General features: G+C 42.6%; 1 protein-coding gene across 2 annotated transcripts in view; it reads right to left on the reverse strand.

Annotated features, from left to right (window-relative positions):
- Positions 1-10,648: 10,648 nt before the first annotated feature.
- Positions 10,649-25,476, reverse strand: part of ELP2 (elongator acetyltransferase complex subunit 2) — a 70,609-nt gene continuing 55,781 nt past the window's right edge. For both annotated transcript variants that reach the window (XR_003902401.1, XM_029921665.1), the window contains one exon: positions 10,649-10,816. The gene's annotated coding sequence lies outside the window, so the exon portion shown is untranslated. The remainder of the gene's footprint in view (positions 10,817-25,476) is intronic.

Below are 25,476 nucleotides of genomic sequence, written 5' to 3' on the forward strand. Positions count from 1 at the left end.
TTTTATTTCACTTCTTGGTGCACACACATGCTATCAGCACTCTACTTTCAGTTTTCTGACAAGTAGGAAAAGATGAAGAGGAAAAGGAACTGTGGGTTGTCTTTTTTTCTCTGTCCCTCTATGTTATCACTTAGAATGTACGCGGTTGGCTAACCCAGGGAAGTAACATAAGTAAGAAAGGACATGACAGATAGTGTTCCTTAGCCATTAGTGGTTTTTACAACACCCTTACCTTCTTCCTGCCCTCTTGTTCAAACAGGAAGTGTGGCCTCTGGGGGCTGTCAGTGCTCCCCCAGTTTCCTCAGCCATAGATAACACACCTGCCATTTTCTCCCATGGTCCCTCATGCTGCTTCACCTGGACATCTAGCTCCATTCCAAGAAGAATCCCAATTGCTCGTATGATCAAAATCTATCACTGTCACTTGCTTGTCCCCTTAGGATTCAACCTATAGTCCCCGGTTCTGCTCTAAATAAGCTGCTGAGATAAAAGTGTAGGTTTCAACATTCCATGAGAGCATACCTGGGCCCCAGGAAATAACTCTCATTCATGTTTCCACTCCCAGAACCCCTCGCGTTCCCCCATTAACTCACCATATACACCTCCATGGAGCTGGCTTGCACAAACCTATAAATAAAGTTTTTCAATGTTGTTATATTTAAACCATGCAATAAAAAAACCATATAATAAGAATTAACATCCTGAAAATATGAAAAGAAAACAATAGATCAAGGGGAATAGGAACAACATATACGACAATGAGTGCGGCTGCTATCCATATTGTTTAAATAATTCATGAAATTTAGCTGGGAGAAAAATAATACATGGGAAGATCCTCAACACACTAAAGCTAAGATTAGAAAAATTAAAACCAACATGAAATACAATTTTTCACCCGTGAAATACATGATTACCTTTGAAATGTAGTAAATGATGTTGGTAAAAATTATGCTGAAATGCAAACGTGTTTCTTGTTTAATCCAAGGTAAATCTGAAGACTCCTTTCATAAAGGAATGTGGGAAAATACATCCCACATAAATTCTATAAACATCTCCTAAAGACCTAATCTAAAATAGGGAAGACATTTTCATCATAAAATGTTTATTACAACATTGTTTGGTAATAGTGAAAAAACTAGAGATAACACCTGATTACCCAGCAATAAGGAATTGGATTAATAGATCTGATCTCACTTACAGGTTATTCATGGAATAGTAGTCATATATTTTAATTATGAAAAACCAGTAGCAAGATGTTTCTGATATGTTTTAAAAAATCACAAAATTCTAGCTAAGTTATGACTACATCATATAAAGTGAAATATGCTGACAGAATAAATTAATATAGTTTGATCCAGTCAGTGGTGGATTGTAGTATTTTCCCCTATAATCTTAGATTGCCACACATCCTATGACATTTGCTGGGCCATCACAATTTTTTTATTGTGGCTAAATTCGTATATCATGTGATTTTCTCAGTAATTGTAAGGTGAGGCTGATTTATGATTTGGTATAAGCAAGCCCAACTAAACTTGCAAGGTTGTTGGAAAAACAAAATGAGGAAACACATTTGAATATATTTAATAACCTATAAGCTATGAAATGTAAACCAATGTGTAATATCATTATTGTCATTAATGTAATTTTTTCTTAATGATGTACTTTAAAAAAGAATTTTTTAATGTTTATTTTATTTTTTAAATTTTTAAATATTTAATTATTTTTGAAGGAGAGAGAGACAGATCATTAGTGGGGAGGGGCAGAGAGAGAGAGGGAGACATAGAATCCGAAGTAGGTTTCAGGCTCCAAGTTGTCAGCACAAAGCCCTATGCGGGGCTTGAACTCATGAGCCGTGAGATCATAACCTGAGCCGAAGTCAGATGTTTAACCATGAACCACGCGGGTACCACATGTTTATTTATTTTTGAGAGAGAGACAGAGAGAGAGAGACAGACAGACAGACAGACAGAGCTTGAGCAGGGAAAGGAGATCAAGGGAGACACAGAATCTGAAGCAGGCTCCAGGGTCTGAGCTGTCAGCACACAGCCCAGACGTGGGGCTCAAACTCAGAAACTGTGAGACCATGACCTGAATCAAAGTCAGACACTTAATGGACTGAGCCACCCAGGTGTCTGAGTGAAGGCTGTACTTTTGAAGCCATCAGCTTTGAGAAGAATTCTCTAATAAATAACGAGTATCGAGCATATTTTTCCCCATATATCCGGATGCCATTTATTTTATGCACTAGAAGAGCAAATCATGTTAGATTTGACAACCTGGTAGAAACTTAGATGCGAGGAGAGTGGCGTTTAGGGCATTCCCTGCCACCCCGTGGAGTGAGCAATATGTTTCATAAGATAATTTCTTTTTTTTTCATTTTTTAATGTTTTTATTTATTTTTGAGAGAGAGCGTGAGCAGAGGAGGGTCAGAGAGAGAGGGAGATATTGAATCTGAAGCAGGCTCCAGGCTCTGAGCTGTCAGCACACAACCTGATGCAGGGCTCAAACCCACAAACCGTGAGATCATGACCTGAGCCGAAGTTGGACACTTAACCAACTGAGCCACCCAGGCACCCCTTAAGATAATTTCTAAAAACGTGTCAACGTTAGTGATTTCAGGAAAAAATTCTGTTTCAGAATGGAAAAATAATACAACTGAGGAATAGGACATGAGCCAGAAAACCAGAACGTCTGGGTGTGTGGTGTGGTTGCCCTCGTGGCCTCCTTGCCCAGGAATACAGCACAAACCACAAAGCCTTTCTGAGCTACAGTTTTGGCAGCTATACAACCTAAGCAGTAATATTAATAATCCTCATGTCTCAGAGTCATTATGAATATTAAATGCACTGGAAACTATAAAGCTTTGTATGACTCTTGCCACTGAATTTGGAGACATTATGGAGAGATGGTCTCCATGCTTTTTGGAACACACACACACACCTATCAGAAAAGGGTTTTGTGCATACACCCCAACTCGAAGTAATGATATATTTATAAGTTATAAATTAAATATATAGGGGCACCCGGGTGGTTCCGTCAGTTGAGCCTCTGATTTCAGCTCAGGTCATGATCTCACATTCGTGAATTCAAGCCCCGTGTCAGGCTCTGTCTCCCTCTCTCTCTGTCCCTCCCTGCTCATGCTTTGTCTCTCTCTGTCCCAAAAATAAATAAAACATTAAAAAAAAATTTTTAATTAAATATATAGGGATTGTACGCATTATTTATATCAGGTAACAGTTAAATGAATATTGTCACATATGGTATTTGCATTTATATGTATGCTATATGTATGATATTAAACATATGCACATTATGTATATAATTTTAAATAGTATTTAAACTTACATCAAATATGTGTATATGATATTTATATTTATATTTTATATAGATGGCATTAATATTTAGCATATATATATACATCTTATTATCACTAATAAATCAGGACACACAACAAATTCAGGACAAGGATCATCATTAATAAGACATATTTCAAACAGTTCTTGATAGAGCTGAATTTTTTGTCCAGTTTCTCTCAGATCTGATTGAATGAAATTGCTTTTATGGAAACCCTACAGTACTGGCTTAAGTGAACGGGAATGAAGTTTTCTCACACGCCCAGGGTCCCGAGACAAGTGGTCCTGGGCTGGTGCAGGTGAGCAGTAACATCTCCAGCGTCTCAGGCTGCTTTGTGCTTCTGTCCTGTCACTGCGGGCCACGGATTCTTCCTCCTTCTCATAACTCATGTGTGCAAGATGGTGGCTCCACCATGAGCGCCAGCCTATTCTCCAAGCTGGAGGAAGATGGTGACAAGGGAGTCAAATACGCACTGGTTAGTGTGTCCAGGTGTGTTTGGAAGAGGAAGCACCTCAGGGTCAGAGGCTGTGGTTTAGTCTTCTTTTCCCCTGTCTCTAAAATGTACTTTCCAGGAGGGAAAAATGTACTTTCCACCTCGTCCCCAACTCACATAGCACTTGAGTTGCTCAGAGGTTTGATTTGTTCAAGGTCTCTTGGTGAGCAAGGGCAGAATTAGGATCAGCAGCCGGATGGGCAGTCTGGACCAGAGTCCTTTCCACAGCCCTCCAGTGGCTACAGGACAGCGGCATTAACATATGTCACAGACAGACACCAAACACATTCTGGGGGGTGGGAGGACTTGGGCTGTGCCTCCACCTTCAGCACCCATGTCCTGGCATTGACCTTGGAGAGCCACTACAACATGCATAATACCTTGGTACTTGAACACAAGGCTTTAGGAGGACTCAAGAATTCATTGGGAATGACAGACCCTGCACTGTGAGGTGAAAGTGCTCTGTCCCTAAGCCCCTACCACAATGTGAATATACCTGCCCCCCTCTGGAATTGCTACACTGTATTATTCAACCTCATTTACTTTATTCCAGCCTCTTCTCATCATGGAAGTGGGGAGGTTAGGGAAGCTACTTCTTACCCTCAGAAAAACAAGAGAGAGAAAGGGATCTGAGGTTAAACGGATCAACAGTCAAATCCTAGAATGTGCAGTTAGGAGCCTATATGACTTATGACTGGTTACTTAAAATTTTGTATTTTTGTTTCTGTTAAAACAGGGAAGGTGAAGTGTGGCCAGAGAGAGCTCACAATCTGCGCAGAAATCAAGGATTTGGCCACTTGGGGACAGGACTGCTGGAAAGGAAGAAGCTGCTTAATTGTTTTCCCAGAAGCATGAAAGTCAAGCAGAATGTAGTGACTCTAATGATACCTTGTGTTGATCTGATTCTTTTCTCTTAAGAGCTCAGAGTGCTTCTCAGACATTATCTCATTAATATGCAAATCATTCCTGGGAGCTAGGTAAGAATAAAGACGGACAAAACTTCTAGCTTACCACGTTACTAAGAGCCAAAGATTGAAATAGCCTCTCTGTAAGCAGATGCACCTTCCGTCACAGACACACTATTACATAAAGCAAGCACAGGAAAAATCAATCTGCAGATTCTTGTGATCTTTAAAATATCTTTCAGAAGATAAGGTATTGTAACAAAAAGTCTTCTTTCTTGATCTCTTGACAAATGAAAGCGTTTATGGAGTTTGCTCCCAAAAGTGAAATAAGAAACTAGTGAGATTCAAACCTCCTACTATATTTAGGATATGTAAATGTGAGCTTTCTCCCCCCGCACAGGGCAATGACTGAAGTATGATTACCCTTCAAAAAAGAATAGAAAAGTATGGAGAGTGGGAATAACTTTTTCCAGTGACCAAATAAACACTGTGCAATAGAAAAGGAAATCAATACACTGCCAATATTTGGTCCCATTAGCAAGGCTGTTCCTAGAGGGAATGTTTCCACTGACACTTGTTTTTGGCATGAGGATAAGAAGGTAAACATGAAATCCCCAAGCTCACAGAGTCTGAGAAACAGACATCCAACTAGGGGGATCATAATGTTCAAGCAGAGAGCAAAGCCCTTGTCCAGAAGAAAGATGAACTCTGGCTCTCTTAGGTCAGAGTCCCTAGAAGCCTGGCCTAAGTGGGGGGTCTGTCAGGAGGAGAGAGGTGGGAAAGCAGGTGTGAAGGGGAGGAAGGCTAAAGAAGAGGGACCCTAATACAGACTAATGTCAATCTGGTCGCAGGAAGCACTCAGATATGCAAATTACATCATAGGCATGGCCCCGCTTCATGAAAGGGGCTGCTGTTGTACCTCTTTGTCTGTTGGTCACTGACCATGAGCTGCACAGGGCATGTGGTAGGATCATAACCTCTCTAGAGAGGTAGCCACTGTTCAAACAAGGGCCCTGCTCTGAAAAGGGGCATCTGTGACCATGAGCAGCTGGTTCTCAGTGTGCAAGGTGACGTGGTAAAGGCCAGGTGCTGAGGACAGCTCCTGGGCTGGCCTGAGTGCTGCTTAGGGACCAAACAACCAAAAGGACTCATGGTCTCTTCCAAAACATACACTTTGAGGGAATCATTCTTTCCTTTTCCTTTCCTGTCCAAACATCTTCCCTTCCCTTCTAATAAACCCATGTCCGGGCTACGAAAACACCAACTAATCAAACAAAATAATAAATCAAAAGCTATGAAATGCCCTCTATTCTGAAAGCACAGTGGCCAAATGACTCCTTGCCTTCCCTTAACTGCTCGAAATCCCCTCCCATCAACTTATGCAACTTTTTTTTGAGCACTTACTGTATTTCAGACACTGTCCTCGGCTCTTGAGCACACAGTAGTAAAAAATGGAGTTTATGTCCATTTGTCCAGTCCTGTAGGACTTTTTAAGGAGCTATATCCACCTGGCTCAGCTGGCCAGGTCTCCCATGTTGGGTCACAAAGCCAGCATTCTCTCTTCTTTGGCATGGTGTGTCACTGAGAATCATGTCAGGTCTTTCCTTGCCCAAGTGGACAGTCACCAATTAGGTCTGCTTCCCTGCTCTGCACGATTAAGACAGATGCCAGTGGCCATCCTGGTTGTACGTGTTGCAGGCAATCCTGTCCCACAAAGTGGCCCAGATGTGGAATGACAAATCCCCCTCACAGAGTAGTCCTGAATCCTGGCCAAGGCTAACACCCTCAGTTTGCTTTCAGTATTCAAGAGTCTCTCATGATTTGCCTCCCTCCCTCTCCCTAACTCTTTTCTCCCCTTTCCCTCCCCATGGCCCTCTGTTAAGTTTCTCTTGTTAGACCTATAAGTGAAAACATATGGTATCTGTCCTTCTCTGCCTGACTTATTTCGCTTAGCATGACACTCTTGAGGTCCATCCACGTTGCCATGAATGGTCAGATTTCATTCTTCCTCATGGCCATGTAGTATTCCATTGTATATATAAACCACATCTTATTGATCCATTCATCAGTTGATGGACATTTAGGCTCTTTCCATGATTTGGCGATTGTTGAAAGTGCTGCGATGAACATTGGGGTACATGTGCCCCTATGCATCAGCACTTCTGTATCCCTTGGGTAGGTCCCCAGCAGTGCTATTGCTGGGTCATATGGGAGTTCTATGGATAATTTTTTGAGGAACCTCCACACTGTTTTCCAGAGCGGCTGCACTAGTTTACATTCCCACCAACAGTGTAGGAGGGTGCCCGTCTTTCCACACCCTTGCCAGCATGTATAGTCTCCTGATTTGTTCCTTTTAGCCACTCTGACCGAGGTGAGCTGGTATCTCCGTGTGGTTTTGATTTGTATTTCCCTGATGATGAGTGATGCTGAGCATCGTTTCATGTGTCTGTTGGCCATCTGGATGTCCTCTTTGGAGAAGTGTCTGTTCATGTATTCTGCCCTTTTCTTCACGGGATTATTTGTTTTTCAGGTGGAGTTTGGTGAGTTCTTTATAGATTTCGGATACTAGCTAGCCCTTTATCTGATATGTCATTTGCAACTCTCTTTTCTCTTTCTGTCAGTTGCCTTTTAGTTTTGTTGATTGTTTCCTTTGCAGTGCAGAAGCTTTTTATCTTGATGAAGTCCCAATTGTTCATTTTTGCTTTTAGTTCCCTGCCTTTGGGGATGTGTCCAAGGAAGAAATTGCCATGGCCGAGGTCAAAGAGGTTGGTTCCTACTTTCTTCTCTAGGGTTTTGATGGTTTCCTGTCCCACATTCAGGTCCTTCATCTATTTTGAGTTTATTTTTGCATATGGTGTAAGAAAGTGGTCTAGATTCATTCTTCTGCAGAAGAATGCTGTCCAGTTCTCCCAGCTGAAAAGTCCACAGCTAATATCATCTTCAATGGTATTCATTTACACATCAACTTTCAAGTCTTCCCAGTAGCACACAGTATTATAATGAGCTGGTTCATTTATACTTCACACATATTTCTAAGCTACAGCACTCCTTCAGGTTTGCAAGTTAAATTTTTAGGAAAAAAAAGGAATACCAAAAATGCAGATGATTGGTAAATTATCATGCAGGAAAGCACACTGTTTCTTCCCAAGGCAACATGAACCACATTAATCAGCTCAGGTGAAGTGATAGAGGATACGATACTGGATTTCAGCCATGAAATGATTCCAATGCCAATAATTTATTCCATATTTGCCTTTCAGCTCATGCGATCTGCCTCATTCTCCAGGGACAGACAATTGAGTTTCACAAATTTGGACTTCCCTTTCCCCAACTACTTCCAGGCCTCCTTTGGATTTCAGACCTTTCAACCCAGTGGCCTATTATTAAGTCAACAGACACAGGTATGAAATAGTGCATGAATACCAAATAAGATTTAAACTGACTCCAACTTCAATGTCAAAAACAATAGAGAGATTTTGAAGGTGAACTAAGTAGACATTTCATCCATCATCATAGGGTAAAGGGCATTGTATATGTTAACCATGAAAGTTATTCCTCTTCCTGGGGCAAGTCCTAAAAGAAATAAGGCTGAGGAAGTACATTATAGTTTATAGAATTGAATTTATATGTATTCATGGACCCATTTTCATTTTTCTTGGGTTTATTTTAGGAGTTAATGTGAATTATAACTGTTATAAGTAATAATGTAGCTTAAAGTGTTAGAGCTAAGAAAAAATCAGAATATACACCCGCTATTCTTTTTTGATTCTACAAAAGATAGTTCTTCAGATTCCTTGTTTGCAGCATCAGCTAGTCGGACAATATTTATCTGGGGAATGAGAGAAAATAAGGTCCTTTCAACAAGACAGAATCCTCTTTGGCAAGGAAGTGCCCTCTATAGATTAACAGGATTTCACTTGTGTGGTTCAATAGGTGTAGAAGTCAACTAATATTTAGAAACCCCCTTGTGGAATGAGAGGGATTTTAAAAGAGAGGTAGAAGCAGAATACTGACATTCTTGGATGTGTTTCTTCAAGAATGCCAACACGACACAACAGGCATCCAGTATTTGTTGAAAGGAAGAATGGAAGCTGACTCTGTGACTCTGTGGCTGTGTCATCTTAGAAGGCCTCCTCTCTCTTGATAATATTTGTTCAATCGGCCTTTAAAGAGCTTTTTTAAAAACCACCTCCTGAAGAAGCACATGCCAGCATTTTGACTGCAAGAGTGCCCTTTCTATCAAAGTAGGGTGCTTTGACCTAGCTCTTTTGACACCCAACATTCGTTTCCTTTGCTTGGGGTGGGGATAGACAAAACAGTTGAAAGCCAGCCTAAGAGTTGACTTAGCAGAAAAGGAGATCAATTCTAGACCTAGAAATCCTAGAAATATCCTAGGATATTTCTCATAATGGGTTAGCTAAGAAATACATGTAAATTGGTATTCTTTAACCAATTTCATAATGAATAGTACCAACTAAAAAAAATCAAAATATAAAAATGACAATGCCTACAACCACATGCTGTAAAAATTGTTTTAGCCTAAAAGCTCACTGAACTATCACATCTTACTGAAAAAAAAAAAAAAAAAAAACAAAGCCTGTACTTGCTAGAAAAAAAAGAACAACAAAATTTAAATGACAACTACAAACACTACTTATTTTTAAATTAAGAATTGACAAAAAAGAATCTAACCATCTGACCAAAATTTAGTTCTGCAGAGTTTAACATCCAGAAATGGAACCTCCTAGAAATTATGACCAGAAAATAAACAATTCATAATGATGAAAAGACTTGATCCTGATGAAAACAACTTCAGCAAATTGGAAGCAGAAATAGAAAAATTTAGAGATGGCTTAAATTTAGAGATGGCTTAACTGCTTTGTGTAATTGATGGAGAAGTTAAATTGGTTTATGAATGTAGGTCCATAAAATGCTTTTGATGGACCCATCAGCGTTTAAACAACTTGCAAAAGACTTTTATATTCATAAACACAGAGTCTCAAGTATCAGAAATACTCTTTAGCTTAAAATAGCAAAGTCAAAACATTTGGGTCAAACCCACTTGCCTGTTTTATACATGGTTTTGATCATAAATTCAGTATTGATACACTCATAATCTTGAAATGGAAATGAATAACATTGATGGGTATATTCTGTGATGATTTCAGACAAATAACCTGCAGGTCACCCTGGAAGATGGTCACATTGAACTGAACATCAGTTTTAAATCTCCCCAGACATACACAGATGGTTTGCTGCACTATGTATCTATAATAAGTGACAACTCTGGGTGAGCGGAATGGCCGTTCTGCCAGACCCCTAAGCCTTTTATTTAGTTTAGTAGAATATTCTAGAATCTTTTTTGTGAAGTATGTATCCTTGATGCTGATACTGTTTTACTAGTAAGAATTGCCTTCTTCCTGGTTCTGGATCAATTTCCTCATTAAAAAAATCAATCAATATATCCATCAATTGTTGAATGGATATACAAGTTGTGGTACATTCAAAATGGAGGAATGAAACAAAATGAGCAAAAAGATCTATCGCTGTGTAGGCTGACTTGGATGAGCTCCCCAGTGTACTGCTGAGTGAAAGAGGTCACACATAAGGGAATTCATCTCCAATGATTTCACTTCTATAATAATCAAAAGCAGGCAAAACTAATTTCTTTTCTCAGAATTCAGAATAGTGGTCATACCCTTGGAGGAGGGAGAAGCGAGCACAAGGCAGGGTTCCTGAGTGCTGGTCTGTTCTGCTTTGTCTGGTTGCTGGTATCATTGGTATTTTCACCTTGCAAAAAATTCACTGAGCTGTACACAGGATATGTGAACTTCCCATACGTATAGAATACTTTAACGAAAATATGTGCAAAAGAAATACATGGGGAAAATGTAAATGCCCTTTAAAAACAAATCTGGTTTAATGAGTTACTTTAGGTTAAAGATACTGAAGCTGAATCGAAGGCGAGAAGTTGGGCACATGATGAGAAATGTTTCTTCCCTGCAGTTCTCTTGTTCTGTCTTCCTCCTTTTCCAGACTCCGGCTTCTCATTGATGACCAGCCTCTGAAAAATAACCAAAAGCTACACTACTTGACAGATTACCAGCAAACCCTGTGCCTGGGCGGGAGTCACTTGGAGGTTTGTATCAGCAGCTTTTCTATCCAGAGGTGCGTGCCCTTTCCTGTGTGTGTGGCTGTGGGTGTGAGAGCCGTCTCCTTGCTCTGGTGGCATGAGTGGATTTGTTGCCACCTGCTGCACCAGGCTGTCAATCCACAGACTCACCCATGCCGTCTTAGACAAGATACACACGTTAAACACAAACCACCTCCAACAACACCTCCCCGCCTCCCTTTGTGGGAGCAGCTTTGGCACATAACCTTGGAAAAGGTCTAATGAAAATTAATTTTCAGATCATGTCCCTGAGAAGTTTTCAAATTGAGATTTCACTTCCTTTTAATCAAGACTGCACATGTGATTTAATCAGATGTGTCCTGATTTGGGGGCTGATGCCTTGCATGTACCCGTGAACTGCCGGGAAACCAAATCACCACACTGTCAAACTCAAATATGACTTTCCATAGAGAAAGGAGCTTGGGGCTTACATGCAAATGTCTAGATGTTCTTTCCTTTTGACTCAAAATGGTCACTTTATTTTATTTATTTTGTTTATTTTATTTTATTATTTTATTTATTTTATGTTATTTTATTACTTTATTTTCTCTTATTTTATTTTATGTTAATTTATTTTCAGAGAGAGAGAGAGAGAGAGAGAGAGAGAGAGAGAGAGGACAAGCAGGAGAGGGGCAGAGAGAGAAGGGAAGAGAGAGAATCCCAAGCAGGCTTTGTGCCATCAGGCTCCGTGTTGATGCAGGGCTTGAACTCACAAACCATGAGATCATGACCTGAGCCAAGGTCAAGAGTCAGATGCTCAACCAACTGAGCCACCCAGGCCCCAAAATGATCACTTTTAGATAAAAGGCAAAACCCTCCCCAGGGCAGGAGGAGAGCCCAGGACTGGTCAGGAAACTTAAGCAACCTGATGGGAGCTTAGGGGCTCCTATTGGTCCATCAAGGCTCAGATACCAATCATGAAATAAAGCAGATTTATCTGTGAGACCCCCCTACACAAGTGCAGCAAGATGAAAACCCTTCTGCAAACTCACTTCTAAGATTTCCTGATGTCTACCATCACTCTAGGTCATCGACACCTACTTTTCTCCTCTCTGCATACTTCATTTTCATATTTCTAGATGATACGTGTTCCAAAGAAAGAGCTGTAGGCTTCTGGCTTGGCCCCAGCCCTAACCATCCAAGTGAATACAACTGCTGGGCCTTTCTGCTGCCAAGACACCGTGCTGGGTGTTTTAGGGAATGCAGACGTGGGTAACAGCCCACCACATCCTTCTCCTCGGAGCCCGGCACCTCCTCTGGAGACAACGTACAGGTAGAGAGGAAAGGTTACCTAGAAACCATAACAGTAAGCACGTGTGTTCTTAAAGCAGGCTCTCTGTGCCAGTGTGTCTTCCTTGCGATGTCAGAGTTGGCAGTAGTTTTCTTTTCTGCCCCCATTCCAGGCCAGCAGAGTCTTCTGCAGTCCTGGACTTGGCCAGCAAATCTACCAAGAGAGGTGTGTCCCTGGGAGGCTGCAGTTTAAACAAACCACCTTTCCCCATGTTGCTTAGCGGTTCTGCAAGGATTAACAAAGCCCACACTTTCAATATCAACCAGGTAAGTGTACCCCGCACTGGTTTTTGCTTCTCCCCAGAGGGTCTCATGAGAGAATCCTAACCCCACATGAGATGTTGGGGAGGGGTGCAGATCGCCTCATCCTTTGAAAAGTCTGTGCCTCCAGGAAGTGGGATTAAGTGGGTCATCAACAATTGGACTATGCCAATATGTGGGAAAGGTTTCCATATTAGCTTTTATTTTGTATCTTGATGAAAATTTGGCTATTTTTTTATAGACAGAACAAATTGAATCCCAGGTTTCTCAAGTTCTACGCTTAATATCTCGCTCTTTTGACATTCCTGTTGTGTATCCAACAGGGTACAGTGATTTTCTCTAGAATACAGGGGTCATGCCCCTTCCCCTCCCCACAGGCTACCCTCCACCATGGCTCTTAAAACAACATATACATATGCACTGGGGGCCTTGCCGAGACTAGTGTGGTTTGACCTTGACTGCACACTGGAAACATCTGGGGAGCTTTTAAAATCCCAGTGCTTGGGATGCAACCCCCCTAATTACATCATATGCTCTTGAAATAGGTCCAAGTGGCAGGAGTTTGTAAAGCTTCCTGGTGATTCTACTGTGCAGCACTAAGAGAGGCTGAAAGGAAGTAAAGTCTCTTGTTTGGAGGAGCAGAAGCATGGTAATGAATTGGACACAGCATTAGGACTTAAGGAATTCTGAGGGACGCCTGGGTGGCTCAGTCCATGAAGCATCCAACTTTAGCTCAGGTCATGATCTTGCGGTTTGTGGGTTCGAGCCCCACATCAGGTTCTGTGCTGACAGCTCAGAGCCTGGAGCCTGTTTCAGAGTCTATATCTCCTTCTCTTTCTGCCCCTCTCCCACTTGTGCTCTGTCTCTCTCTGTCTCAAAAATAAATAAACTATAAGAAAAAAAGTTTAAAAAAAAAAAAGAAAGGATTCCTTTAAACCATGTGTAGAGATTAACAGGTAGCGGCTCATGGGATGGTTTGATGAGGGAAAGTTCTAGAAACAAGGAGTCAAAGTGGCAAACTCCTGACAAAGTCCAGGCAAGAGAGTCAGGAGTCTGGCTTTCAAGGCAGAGGGACTGGGAGTGGCAATTGTGTCACAGATATGAAGTAGGACTTCATCAGTAGGATTTCAGATGGAGACTGAACTCAGGGAAGAGGCAAGGAGGTAGGCATCCATGATGGCCAAGATGTAGGGCCTGGGTGCCTTGAAGGAGGTTGGTGCCATTATGAGAAGGAAGAGTTGATGGTGAAAGGTATTTATGAAAACTGTTCATCTTGATGTTACTGCTACTGACACACAGAGAAGACTCAGGGAGGGAGCGAGGCCCCAGTAAGGAAGCTCCACTCGAAGCCGCGTTGGGCTGGCTGGGAAATAGTTTTAAGCAATTCATTTAACTCTCTGGTGAGTATAAGTGTCCATCTCCACTCAGCAACGTGTAGACATAAAGCATTTTAAATAAGTGGTATGGGGCTTCTATTCTGAACACCCCGTCCAGGAATCAGGAACCTGCTCCTGAAGGAATTTAAATTTGTTTAGAAGCCTTTAGCCATTAGCTCCAAAGTAAAATGGCTTAATAAATAAGAAGATCTACAGGGTCACATAATGGATGGTTCGGAGACAGGTAGTGTTTGAGGCCTGGCCCACCTCAGCTCACCTCGGCCCCATCCTGCGTAGTTCAGGGCTTCATATCCCTGCGGGATAACGCCCAGCCCCAGACCCAAGGATCAGCTGGTCTTTTTTTTTTCCATAATATTTTATTGTCAAATTGTTTTCCATACAACACCCAGTGCTCAGCTGGTCTTTATTAGCAAAGATATATTTCTCAGAGGCCCCAGCCCGTTTCCCCTCAAGGTTCATTGTCCAAGAGGGAGGTCACATGTTCGCTCCTCAACCAGTCTCTGGCACAGCGAATCCTTGCCCTTTGCTTTGACAGAGAACCCAGGGGAGCACTGGGTCTTGTGGGAGTCGTGGACACATGATCGAAATCTGGGCTCTGCTGAGTCGAGAAAAAGGGGAGAACAGCTGGGGAGTCTCCGTCTCTAACAATTTTTCTATCCCTACTTGATATGTATTACAGTTGTTTTGGGGCATTAAAACTCAATTCCGTTCAAAAGCTCCACATTTCACCCAGCCCAAGATGCACTTCTGTGCTTGGGTCAATTCTGATTAAAGTGGAGATGGGCCATGCCCCCCTCCCCACCCCACGCCTTCTGGTTCTCGCTGTTTCTTTCACTGCCCTGCTGCACAAACCCGAGTGAATGGCTCCAAGGAGAGGGGGTGGGTCGGTGGCTCTGTGTCCCACTGGCTGGCTGTGCAGGCCTCATGCTGCTGGCCAAATGGTGGCTCTCTCAAGGGACAGTAGGACAGAGCTCCATCGTGGGGAGGGGCTCTGGATACCCTCTGGTCCCAGGTGCGGCAGCTGTCAGGAAAGAGACCAGACTTGTATTGGATGGGAGGAACATGCATCCTCCCTGAGGATGAATTCATCTCTATGGAATTAACCTCCTAGGATCAAAGTAAAAACTGCGTGAGCCACTTGGCGAGATAAGTATTCTTTACTCTTTCCCCTGATGATTAGCTGATGTCCTTGCTTTTTGTTTCTCTCCCTTGCAGCCCGTGTGGGACGTGCTGGCAGCCTCCTCAAGGAGCACAGACATGTGGCGAGAGGCCCAGTCTTGATGCCACCTCCCCGGGCCCAGACCAGTCACAGAGCCCTCAGGTTTGGGGACAGTCCCACCAGCCACTTGCTCTTCACGATACCCCAGGAGTTGCTGAAACCCAGGTACTTTTCCTGTCCCCACACCAGCTCGGAAACTGACTCTGCAATTCTGCCCCAGAGCAGGCGGCCGGCATGACACCAGGCACCTGTCCCTAATGAGGTGGCACCACCACTTCGGTGAAAGAAGGTGGTGCTGGCCCGCATGGGACAGGGAGCGTGACTGCCCGAGTGTGCGCCCTCCCCGCAGCTGGAACGCACACGTGCCGGGGGCTGCTCGGCGGCTGAAACAATCGACCGGGCTCTGGGGCAGGATTGACAGTGTTCTAAAAATAAGACTGATGTATCTTTTCAAAGCTGCTATTTATTTCTGTGATAAATTACCTTTCTTGTCTGCATTCTATACTAAAAGGAAAATAATTCTTTTAAGTAGATTCAGTGCCACATAGATCATTTTTAGAGACTACTTTTGGACTTCTTGTGCTAACAAGTTGCCTCACTTTGGGGGAGGAAGGAGTGAAGAGATATTAATTATGTCGGAAGAAAGTAGGAAAAAAAGATTTGCCGTTTTCATGTGATACAGAGACATAAATAACAAGGTGCCAAAATTCCATGATGATTTATGTCCAGAAGCAAAATTTCCCAGGGGTCAAAAAGGCCTGGCTTTGAGACTGAGCTTCCGTACCCACTCAGCCACTTGCTGGCTGTGTGACCTCGGGCCATTTGCCAGTTCGGTCCTCTGGGAGGCACATTTCAAGATGGGATTCAATGTGCCAGAGATGTATTGTTCCTGTGGGAGATAAAGGTGGAGGGAGCAGGGGCTGGGAGGGAGAGCCTTTGGCTGAGACAGGGGAATGGCACCCATAAACTGTGGGGCAGCAGCAAAGGTCCCCCCTCAGAACAGCTGGGCATAAATGGCCCGGCTCTAGTTTTGCTGCAGAGCTCAGTTCTTGGCTGGGAATCACCCATATGGTTCTGCAGACCTGAGGGCACGGGGGCGAGATCGGGGGCAGTCACTGTGTCCCCACAGCACATTCACTAGAGCTGGGAGCAGCAAGTCCATGGACACCAGAGGCTAGTGTTCAGCTTCCTTAAGCCCCAGCTTCCTCTCTGTAAACTTGGCATCATTATGTTTGTCTCACATGTTTTTGCAAGTTGCTACATTTCTTTGATTCTCCATTTGCTCATTAGCTAAGTGGCATCGATAATGCTTTCCTTGCAGGGAGGAGGCACAGAAGCTTGCACAGGGCTGGACCTCGCGCACTCAGTAAGCCAAGTGCACGATTCACAGGCAGATGTGAAGGCCAGGAAAGGGAAGGGTGGAGTTTGGGAGGAGAACCCTAAGCCAGCAGCTCTCCAACTCCAGCTGGGATCCCTGATTTGCCAGAACTGTGTTAGTGGAGACTAAGAAGTGGGGTCCCACTCGGTTAGCCCTTTCCGGGGCTTCCTGTCGGGAGGAAGGCCCCACTCCCGCTCACTGTGCTCTTGGTCAAGCTGAGCTTAATGGACGATGCTCTCTGTGCAGACGCTTCTCCACCAGCCCTGCCCTCCGCCCTCCCTGCAGAGCCCTGTTTTGTCTTGCACCTTCTGTCCATCACGTTCAGTGTAGTGAGTCCTCTGGCTTCTTCTGAGGATTTGACCCCCGCACCTTCACTTGCAACACTGAATTATACGCAATAAATGGGAAATGGAACACTTGTAATGGAAAAAGTTATCATTAGTAGATATATTTTTTATTATCTTAGTCTCAAATATTTTAGCAATCAGAGTGTATTTTCAGGATGCTACTGATCCAGAATATGGGATATCCAATATCTCTTCCATTGTTCTCATTCTAATTTATATCCTAGCAATTTTTGGCCTCTCTTTTAAAATGCTGCACCACTCTTTTATCCTTTTGATGAATGCAAAAAAAACGCTGGTTCACTCCCTCCTCATTCTCCTATCCACCAGCAAAAAAGAGTCATAGCTACAGTGTTATGTGCCAGGATTTGAATATACGGCTGTCTTTTGTGGGTGTTAGTCAGTTAGCCTTTTATGAAAGGAAACGGCTTTAAGAAATAACTCTGAAAAGCAAATGTCAAGTTTGTAATGTAATATGTAATGTACTTTCATTCTGTAGCAAGTTGGAATATCCTCCTTAAATTGCCTAACCCTCATTCTCCAAACTTCCACACACAACTACACCAAGAGAAATATTGAGTGGTGTCAGCATCTGGTCAGTTTAATTTAACAAGTATAGATTTCTTTTTCATTTAGAAGAACATCACCCTCAAGGAAACTTGCTAATCTAAAAAGTTAAAGCATCTCCATGTTTGCTCAGCCTCACAGTATTAAAAAGCAAAGAGAAGTAATAGTGTCATTTTTTTCTTTCACTTCCCGATTCTGCCTCTGAGTTTTCCATTTACCATTTAATTCAACTATTCAGTTAACTATTTAATTCAGCCAAACTATTTGTTAACTGCCTACTGTGTACGAGGTACTGGAGATACAGCTTCAAGCAGCATAGACCTAGTTCCTGCTTCTGTCTGGGTTGTGCTTAGACATAAGCCACAGGGAGTGGGTGATGACAAGCTACCAATCCGTGTGTCGCCCACCACCTTGTCACGCTGTACTTTTAGGTAGCTCAGCCAGATGTGCGTATGATATGTAACCATCGTGCAAAGGAATACTAACTTTCATTCTCTGCTTTTACTGCATGATGCTTGCTTAATTCCTGTTTCATTGTAGGTGGGGTATTAAGGTCCAAGAAATATAAAGGTGGATGGGAGAAGGTGGATCTGTACTTCCTGCCTCTGTGTTAAATATGTCTAACAGAAAGAAATGCTTACCTGATACTTAAATCAAATCCTTGTTATCCAAATTACCTCCCCCCCACACACACACCCACAACACACACACACTTCCCCTTACAATGTCCTACTCCTTGCACATATACAAAATCGAATGATAGTCACTGGGTTAAAAAGGCACCAGCTGCTAAGTGAAATGAACTGTTCGTCGCAGAAAGGCAAATACTATGTAATTCCACTTATATGAAAGACCTCAGTAATCAAATTCAGAGAGAAAGGAAGTAGGATGGTCACCAGCAGTACGGGGGACAGGGAATGCAGAGGTGTTGTTTGCTGGTACAGAGTTTCAGTCTTGCAAGGTGAAGAGAGTTCTGGAGACCGGTTGCACAGCAGTGTGAATGTACTTAATTACTGTATACTTCAAAAAGGTTGAAATGGCAAATTATGTATATAACTTACCATGATCTGTTTAAATGCAGATTTTTTTTAAAACAGTAGGGCATATTCTTTCTTTGCCATATGCTGAAGTTTACCCCACTGGCTAGGTCTGCCATAGAGTTTGCTCATTATTCCCCAATATAGAAAGAAAATTATATATAAAACGTTTAATAGCTGGACTACAGTGGCTTTAAAAAAATTCCTAAAGAGAGAGGTCATTTAATCAGTACGTGCCTTAGTTCATTCATTTGAATCATGGGGGTTTGTTCCACATCTTCTTTAACCAGCTTCAGAGACTCAGAATAACACTAAAAACTTCTGTTTTCCTTCTTTGCCTATTGCTTTATTTTCATGACAGCTCACTGTTCGCTGTGGACGTGCAGACGGCGTCTTCCAGAGGACTCGTGTTTTACAAGGGCATGAAGAACTCCTACATGGCTCTTTATCTTTCAAAGGGACGACTCGTCTTTGCTTTGGGAGCAGAAGGGAAAAAGCTGAGGCTCAAAAGCAAAAAGAAGTGCAATGATGGGAAATGGCACATGGTAAGAGCTGGAGCTGAGTGAGACCCTCCACCGCATCAGAATTTACTATTGAGAATCTTGAAAGGAGTCTCGGAGTCTCAGCGTTCTGCCGGCCACAGAAGCCCCAGCCACAGAGAGCCTGTGTGGTAGGAGGCGCCTAGCACCCCCACAAACTCGGCACCGGAAATGGCTGCAAGTGCCAGGCAAGGATGTTGTGCACGGATGCCTCAGTGCCCGGATGGGCTTTACCGACCACTTCTTTGGTCCCCGCCCTGCCTCCCTGGGCTGTGCTTCCTACCCCTGCTTCCAAGACCATTTAGGTCTGTCAAGACCATGTCTGGGTCTCCAGGCCCCTCTCTGAGCCTGGAATGCCTTCTGCATAGTGCAAGCCTGAAGACCCATATCGTTAGCATTCCAGATCTTCCCTGAAGGCATCCCAAATTAGAAGAAATACACTTTAAGACAAGAAGGGATCTTGGTTTTTTTTCCTGATGAGGGAACTAGAACTCAAAAAATGCAAGCAGCTTGACAAGTTATACTCACTCAGTCTTTTAAAAAAATTTTTAATGTTTATTTTTGAGAGAGTGAGAGAGAGACAGAGCACTAATGGGGGAGGGGCAGAAAGAGGGGGAGACACAGATTCCGAAGCAGTTTCTAGGCTCCAAACGGTCAGTACAGAGCCCAACGCGAGGCTCGAACCCACAAAGTATGAGATCATGGCCTGAGCTGAAGTCAGATGCTCAACTGACTGAGTCCCGCAGGTGCCCCATCACTTAGTCTTTCAACAAATATTTAATGAGCTGCCATCCTAGAGCATATAAACAAATATCCCCCATATAATGTCAGATATTGGTAAGTGCTTGGAGAAAGCATTAAAGCAAGGTAAGGAAGTGGCTGAGTACAGGGGCTACTTCAGATAGGGTAGTGAGGGAAAACTTCCTTGGGGAGGTGACAGTCACTTGAAGTTATAGAGAGGTGTTCCAGGCAGAGGGAACAGCAAGCTCAAAGACCCTGAGATAGGAATTAGCTGAGGGAACAGAACACAAAGGATAAGAGATGGGACTCAAGAGTGAGGCAGAGCCCAGATCATACAAGCTTTGAAACCAAAGTGAGGACTCGGATTTTATTGAGTGTCTCTGACGCTTCTGAGGTCTGAAATTCATAAAGGAAAACTGCACAAACAGATGTGTATTTTCAAGGCTGTCTTTAGCCTGAAGAGATGAAGTGGGGGTAAGCATGGAAGGCGGCCAGATGGACGCTACTGTCTTTGCTCCAAGAGGCCTCCATGATCATGGACAGAAGTGCACAGTCCAGGACGTGCTCTGAAAACCGACAGGGTTTGCCGATGGATTGCATGTGAAGCGTGACAGAAAGAGGAGTCAGTATCAAGTCCTGTGATGCAGGGCCAGCAGTTGGGTCAACAGAGGGACTACTACTGGGCGGCAGCAGCTGTGGCCGGGGAGGGGGCACTTCAGAGCTGGGGAAGGGGGAGGGTGCTGCTGTGGACATCCTTGGGTTGAGCTGTCTGTCAGACATTCAAGCCCGCCTGTCAGTAGGCAGGTGGAGAGGCCAGAGGTCACAGCTGGGAGTATACGCTGGGGAGTCATTAGTGAATAGTCTCATAGCCATGAGATGGCAGGGTCCACCCGAGAGCCCAGGGATCCTGACATTTAGCAAAGAGTTTAAAATGTGTGCTCCCTTGTTAGTAAAGAAGTAGCCGCTGGCCCCTTGTTCCCGGAGCCGTGCAGAAGGGAGTGTGTGATGTTCACCTTCTTAGCTCTGCACAAACTGTTCCTTTCCCTTTGTTGCCTGGGTGTGTCTTCATTTATACTCTTGTGGCTCTTCATTTGTTTCTCTTTTGCATAAGTTTCTAGATCAAGGGTGTCTTTTTATTAGTTCAGTTTCTAGGAATCCGTTGTTTCAAAGCTCACTTTTCTAGCTTACTCTATCCAATATCTACCATAATTTCATAAAATGGTGATGATGCTGATAATACGATGGAGAAAATTTTCTAATTTTTTAAAGGTCTTTGAAGAAACAGAAAAACATTGTTTAAAAATGTCCTGTGACCGGTAATCAAATGCATCGCCAGTTGTCAAAGATTAAAATGATTGCTTTATCTTCTTTCCTCTTAAGGTGGTGTTTGGGCAAGATGGAGAAAAGGGGCACTTGGTTGTAGACGGTCTGAGGGCCCGGGAGGGAAGTTGGCCTGGAATTACACCTTCAGCCTCAGAGCACCAGTTTACCTGGGGTCGCCTCTCTCATGGAAACCAAAGGTAAATATTTATGCTTCTCCAGCACACAGACGATGCTCAGCACCATTCATCATCAGGGAAATGCAAATCAAAAGCCCAATGAGATGTCACCTCACACTTGACAGAAAAGCTATTATGAAAAGGACAAGAAACAACAAGAGCTGGCGAGGAAATTGAGAAAAGGGAACTCTCATGCGCTGTTGGGGGGAATGCAAACTGGTGCGCCACCATGGAGAATAGTGTGGAGGTTACTCAGAAAATTAAGAATAGAAATACTGTGCAGTCCAGTAATTCCACTGCTGGGTATTTACCCAAAGAAAATTAAGACACTAAATTGAAAAGATCTGGGCACCCCTATGTTTATTGCAGCATTATTTACAATAGCTGAGATATGGAAGCAGCCAAGTGTCCACTGATAGATAAATGGATAAAGAAGCCATAAAAATGAATGAATTCTTGCCATTTGTGACAACATGGCTGGACTTAGAGGCTATTTTGCCAAGTGAAATAAGTGAGACAGAGAAAGACAAATACCATATGACTTCACTCATATGTAGAATCATAAAAACAAAACTAATGAACAAACAAGCAAAAAAGAAATAGAACTCATAAATATAAAGAAGAGACTGGTGGTTGGCAGAAGTTGGTGGGGTATAGGAGGGTGGGAGATGGGCCAAAGAGGTCAAAGGAATTAAGAAATACAAACTTCCAGTTGTAAAATAAATAATTCACTGGGATATAAAGTACAATATGGTGAATAATACTGTAATTACTTTGTATGGTGACAAATGGTAACCACAGCATGGTGAGCATTTCATGCAAAACAAAACAAAACAAAACAAAAACAAACCAATCATGCTGCAGAATCGTATATAAAAATAATTCACCTTATAATATAATCATGAAAGTGGCCAGAAAGTATAAACTTCCAGGGGCACCTAGGTGGCTCAGTCAGTTAAGCGTCCGACTTCAGCTCAGGTCATGATCTCATGGCTGGTGGGCAGAGCCCCGCATCAGGCTCTGTGCTGACAGCTCAGAGTCTAGAACCTGCTTCGGATTCTGTGTCTCCCCCTCTCTCTGCCCCTTCCCTGCTCACACTTTCTCTGTGTGTCTCTAAAAAACAAATAAAAATTTAAAAAATTGTAAAAAAAAAAAGAAAACAGAAGATGCAAACTTCCAGTTATAAAAGAAATTAAATAAATAAATCAGGGATATAAGGCACGGTGACTACAGTTAATAGTAATACTGTATGGTATATTTGAAAGTTGTTAGGAAAGTAAGTCATAAAAGTTCTCACCATAAGAAAAGAAAGTTTGTAACTGTGTGTAGTGATGGATGTTAACTGGACTTATTATGGTATTCAAAACACTGTATATATAGAATTAGTATGCTGCATACCTGAAAATAATATATCAATTATATCTTAAAACATTTCTAATATATATTTTAATTATATTCCAGAATCTCAAAATATTTTTAAAATATTTATTTTTGAAAGAGAAAGAGACAGAGTGTGAGTGGGTAGGGCAGAGAGAGGGAGACCCAGAATCTGAAGCAGGCTCCAGGCTCTGAAGCATCAGCACAGAGCCCAGTGAGGGGCTTGATCTCACAAACCACGAGATCATGACCTGAGCTGAAGTTAGACGCTTAACAAACTGAGCCACACAGGTGCCCCAAGAATCTCAAAATACTTTAAATAACTTTTTTAACATTTAATTTCCTTAAGCCCACAGAGAAGATTCCCCTTCCCCATTCCAAGCCCTTCATTTTTAAGATTCAGCTTGAGACACAGGCCTGAGGGAGTGAATCTAAGGCTTCTCCCTGGCTTTATAAAATTTAATGTTTTTTATTTATTTTTGAGAGACAGAGAGAGACAGTGCGAGCAGGGGAGGGTCAGAGAGAGAGGGAGACACAGAATCTGAAGCAGGCTCCAGGCTCTGAGCTAGCTGTAAGCACAGAGCCCGACACAGGGCTCGAACCAACAAACCGTGAGATCATGACCTGAGCCAAAGTCGGATGCTCAACCAACTGAGCCACCCAGGCGCCCCCCACCTGGATTTTTAGACATGAATATATTAGTTTCTCTTCCAGGGAATGCAGAAACATAGGTTTTAGGTGGTAGATGGAGATTTTTGATTAAGATGTTTTCTGAACCTTAGCCAGACCTTCAACTTTGCCAAGCACATGTAAAAAATTTACTTAATAGCTTACTTTCAGTCAACTATTTTTTAATGTTTTTACAGTATTTATTTATTTATTTATTTGAGAGAGAAAGAGAGAGAGAACAAGCAGGGGAGGGGCAGAGAGAGAGGGAGACAGCAAATCCCAAGCAGGCTCAGAGCTGTCAACACAGAGCCTGATGCAAGGCTCAAACCCATAAACCATGACCTGAGCCAAAGTCAGATGCTTAACTGACTGAGCCACCCAGGTGCTCCATCAACTCAGTATTTAATTTAAGCTTATTTTTAACAGATGTTTTTGTCTCCCCATAAAAGGAAACCCAGTACTTTTTACCATATAGAGTAGGTAACCATAAATATAAATATATGTAAACAAAATAGTGTTTTTTAAAGTCTGACCAGATAGTGTGCCCTATACCCCCTTCATTCGGAGAAAAAGGAGCTTCCCAAGTGATCGATATTAAGAAATGATAATTTACAACATTTTAAGACATATTAGCACAAATCTAGAATTTGTTCCTTGTCATAATCAGAAAGTTAGAAAGACGAATGAAAAAGGACTAACTTAATAACTGAATATGTGTTTTAATGTTATTCAGTGCCTGAAATAAAATTACCTCAAGAACCAAACTTGGGAAAACTTTGGGCTAGGGGCCAGTGACAAGTCCGTCTGTCCCCAAGCAGCAGGGATACGTACTGGATTTGTCAAGTTCAGAGGCTCCCGTGTGGCCACGGCTCTGGGGCTGAGCCCTGTGAATGCCCTAGCCCTCCTCCCTCCTCCCCCGCTGGCAGACCCTGATCACACCTGCATTGCTTGGGGCACGACGCCCACCTGCCTTTCTTCTCCCAGGTTTGCCTTTTTCTCCCACACAGTGAAGTATGCTGGTCCTGTCAACAGTTCAGGCCTAGGATTGCCCTTCACCTAAATGTGCTGCCACATGCCCAGCCCCTCTCGTCCTTAACTTGGGGCTGGTGGCCTATTCTGGTGCAATGTTCGCTTGCAGTGGGGAACGAAGTACCGAGACTTAAATCTGGGCCTGGAAATGGAAGCAATCAGAACAGGAAATTTCAATCTGGATTCTGGGAAGTCAGGCTGACCTAGGCCACAGTGTCTCCCTAGGGCTCAGCCTGACCCACTTGAGCTTTGCCGGAGGGTCAGAGTTCCAACCTGTCATGAAGTAGTGTTTTGCTATATTATATATTATACATATATACTGTATATTATATATTATATACACATATAATACATGTACAATACATATTATACATATATGTACTGTATGTATTATGTATGTTTACATATAGTATATAATAAAGATATATAATTTTCATATATTAGTACTATATATTATTACACATATTATATAACATATAATATGCATTATATAATGAATATTATACAATATATGTATGTGATATGTTGTATAATACATGCAAAATATATAACATTAATTGCTAAGGAGAATCCTTAATGTTTGCTTTTCTGTACCCTCTACCAATTTGCCTCTAGGAGAAATCACAGGATGGGGTAGCTATTCAGAAGCACAGTACGGGTATGCTTTTGGCCTGGATAAGCTGCAGCTGGCATCCTAATCTCTGGGACAATCCACAATACCCCATTTGTATCATTTGTACAAACCAAGTTTCTTTTTGCAACATCCCCTCAACCTGAAGATGCAAACCACGGATTACTCTGCTCCACATCATTTCAGAGGGCAGGCAGCATCCAATCCGTGTCCAGTCTGAGCACCACAAACTGCAGTCTCGCTTAGGGATTCAGTGTTGGGCTATGACCTTCCCTGAGGAGTCTGAGCTTGGTTTCAGATACAGGCTCTTCATTGCATAAGGTGGTAAATTTGAAGAAACAAAAACTTTCATAAGGAGCCCCATCGGTAGTTTATTGTTGGCACTGACACTATATGCATCTCTAATATCACCATGTCTTAAAATTATCATATAGTGCATTGTCTGTGTAGGATTCCAGGGTCCTAAAAGCATTTATTTTGGAAGGGAGCTTAAGGATTTTATTCAGTGATTCTTCAATTTGAAAAAAAAAATTTTTTTAAGTCACAGTCTTTCCCAGCACCTTGGTGGCTCAGT

The sequence above is a fragment of the Suricata suricatta genome, chromosome 14 (assembly GCF_006229205.1).
Source record: "Suricata suricatta isolate VVHF042 chromosome 14, meerkat_22Aug2017_6uvM2_HiC, whole genome shotgun sequence".
NCBI classification, from domain to species: Eukaryota; Metazoa; Chordata; class Mammalia; order Carnivora; family Herpestidae; genus Suricata; species Suricata suricatta.